Raw genomic sequence first — 3360 nt, forward strand, 5'->3', positions numbered from 1 at the left:
TGATTTTATTCTAATTGGTATAGTTTCATTTTGTTTATTTAGTGCTCTAAATTATATGGAATTTATTTATGTTTAGGTGAAAAGTACACATGTACTATATTTTTCAAAGCTTTCACCCACAGCTCAGAATCATTTATTGACATGTTTCTTCTGCCCTCATTGATTTGTATTGTGGCCTTTATCAAATAGTATATTTTTATATATCCTAGTATTTGTCCCTGAAGCATCTGTGCTATCTTATTGCTCCGTCTGTCCATTATGTAAGTCCCACAGTTTTACTAATAATATTTTGATGCATTTTAAATTATATTTAATAGCTATTATTTTTTTTCCATGCATACATTGTCTGTCAATCTTACACTAATATTTCAATTATTGCAACCATTTATAGACAGAGAAAGTGAGCTCAAAGAGATTAAGCCCACCAGCTAGTACATGACAGAGTTAGGATTTAAACCTAGATTTGTATAATTCCAAAGCCTTAAACTCTTAAATAATTATCCTCCTCCTCCTCCACCTTCCCCTCCTCCTCCCCCCACCTTTCCCTCCTTCTCCTCCTCATTCTCCTCCTCCTCCCTTCCTCCTCCATTGACTAGAGGGAAACTAGTCTTCTTTTTAAAGCAATCCAGTTTAAAAACAAGTTATAGAGTCAAGAAAGAACATGAGATCTTTCAACAGAGAGTCAGACATAATGGAGACAGACCTTGGTCAGGAACTTGCACCTCGGATCTTTTCTATTTTAGAAATGAGGTTGTCAGAGATTCTGATGAGTTCATTTTCTTTAGTCTTCCGCTCAGTGGCCTTCTCTAGCAACTGGATGCACATCTGCTCTTTCCTCAAGCTCACATGGAAGGCCAAGGCCAAGGCTTGGGCTTTGCTCCAGATCTGCATGATCTCCTCGTTTGGTAGCTTGAGTTTCTCTTCTATGTGGGCCTTCAGTGCTTGGTATCTCTGGTCTTTCCTTTCAATCCTCATACACTTCTCGGATTCTTCATTCATGCGGTATCCTTCAATGACCTCCTTGTGTTTTTCAAACCACTTGAAGAGGACAGAGAAAGATTTTTCCATGTAGTCCAAGTCTACAGTAAGTTGGTCTTTTTCTTTCAGAACCCTCTGAATTTGGGCTCTGGCAAGTTACTTCTATTTCTAAGCCTCCTCCAGCACCTGGTCCAGGATCCCTCAAACCCGTTGGAGATCTTCCTCATTTCCAGGTTCTTTGCGTACAGCTCTTCATACCTGTTCTTCACCTTCAGCTTTTGTATCCTTACACTGCCAGGTCCAGGTCTTTCTGGTTGTGCTGCAGTACATGCACGACGGGCACCACGGTTACCACGAACCTCCTGGCCCGAGGACACAGGGACTTACTGGAGCTCTGAAGGAATCAAGTTCTACCACCTTGGCCTCGGGTGGGCTTCAGGAAGAAGGTATGTGTGCATCGTGCTCACGCCTACTTTCAGGGGCCACAGGCAAGGGCCTCCTCCTGCGTAAAACTTGAGTACAAGGACTATTTCCTCAAGGCCGACTCTTTAAACGAGGAAGTCCCAAACTGCTTCAGATAATCAACCTCTGCTCAGGTGCTTAGAGCGTCAACAGGGTCTCTGAAGCACTCCTCATTCGTGTCCAAGGCAGGCTCTGGCCCCTGCCATGGAGCGAGGACCCTGGATCAGCAGAGGAGGCAGTGGGCTCACCACCCAACTGTTAGTGGGAATCCACGCACCTGAGGAGTTCACAGTTCCCTCCGCATTCCCACCAGTGTCACTATAAGTTGTCAATTGCTGAGTATGAAAGCAGGGTTGCTGGGAGGGGACTTCCTCACCACAGAGCTCGGGCGCAGTGACTTGCTCCAGGGTCACTCTGGGCTCCGAGCCTCTCCACCACCCACAAATGGGTTACACTTTGGGTTGCCTAGGTTGTAGGACCCTCGGGGAGGGGGGGACAGGACTGTCGTGTGCCTCCCTGGGGACATTTTCCTGCCTCGCCTCTGGACTCTTCAAGGAAAAGTTGAGGCCAGGTCTCTCTCTCTCCCAGCTTTCTTGGTCGGGGTGCCCTTTTCCTGACAACATCGTCAGAGAAGTTAAATTCCGGGGTTATTTGGCCATTGGCCTCTACTTCTGAGGACCTAAGGGCGTGGTGCCTCAGAAAGGTACAACCTGTGGAAGGGAGCAGGTGGCAGGTCAGGGCCAGCCCGAGGTCTGTGAGGGGCCATTCTCCTACTGTGGCCTCTGAGGATGCTACCTGTCTTGGGACACCATCCCAGGAGGCCTTCTAGGATTTCAGAAGCGAATGTAATGCTTTTATCTAAGGAATAAGAACCAGACATTCTTCCTGGAGGCGCCCTTTTGGTTTTCAAGCCTTCCTGGTATCTGTGGGGAGAGCTTGAGGAATCAAGGCAAGCCAAGGAAGCCAAGCCAGCCCACTGAAACACGTCTCTACAAAGCTGGTTTCAGCCACTGTTTCTGGAGAATTCCGTTGGTCATTTTGGTGTCCACTTCTTTAGTGAACTATTGGTTCTCTTTCTGGATCCAGATTTGGGGGAAGTTTTCTAACCCAATGGTGTCCTCCAGAGTAAAACGAGTCTCAAGTTTGCTGTTCATGCTGGGACTTAAAATACTGTGCCTTGGTGGATCCCACAAAGGTGACAGAAAAGCCACCTTCACAGCTTTAGCCCCGTTCTTGGGTGACATATTTTCTTTCTGTGACAGCCGAAGAACAGATGAACTTCTGGTAAGTTCTAGTGGTGAAAACAGAAGTCACAGTTTTCTGTACTTTTGTCACCAGTGACAACTTTGTCACTTAGAATTTGCAGACCCATTCTGTTGGCTTGCCAAGATGTCACAAGAGCCGGTTTGGGCCATGGTCCTTAAATTCTTCACCGCATTGTCTCTCAATTTAGTCCCTCTTTCATATCTTATCACTGATCCTAAGTGTTTTATATTTTGCTGGTAGGTATTATGCTTCCTTATTTTACCATTGGGTCTTCTAAACATTGGTATTTATGCAAAATTGATTGATATTTTTATAATCTATCCAAATAATTTGTTGACATTTATATTAGTTCTAATTTTTTAGTTAATTATCTTGGAGTTTTAGTTAAGCATTCCTGTCAGCTATGAAAAAATTATTTTTTGCCCCGAATTTTGCAGCATCTTTTTAAATGCTTGTACATTAACTGCTGATATATAATTAATTTCTCAACTCTTCTTTGTGAGCTTTAGGTTGTTTTCAAATCACATGAAAAATCACCTATTTTTCCCACTGGTGAAATGATTCTTATGTCCTTGAGGCATGTTATTAAGAGGACAATTTTAAGGCCAATTCCCATGTTTCTGTCACAAACCACTACATTTAGTGTTACAGAGA

At 44.1% G+C, this 3360-nt stretch overlaps 1 pseudogene; it reads right to left on the reverse strand.

Annotated features, from left to right (window-relative positions):
* Positions 1-708: 708 nt before the first annotated feature.
* LOC122479501 lies at positions 709-2855 on the reverse strand (annotated as a pseudogene).
* Positions 2856-3360: the final 505 nt, after the last annotated feature.

Source organism: Prionailurus bengalensis, chromosome C1, assembly GCF_016509475.1.
Source record: "Prionailurus bengalensis isolate Pbe53 chromosome C1, Fcat_Pben_1.1_paternal_pri, whole genome shotgun sequence".
Taxonomy (NCBI): Eukaryota; Metazoa; Chordata; class Mammalia; order Carnivora; family Felidae; genus Prionailurus; species Prionailurus bengalensis.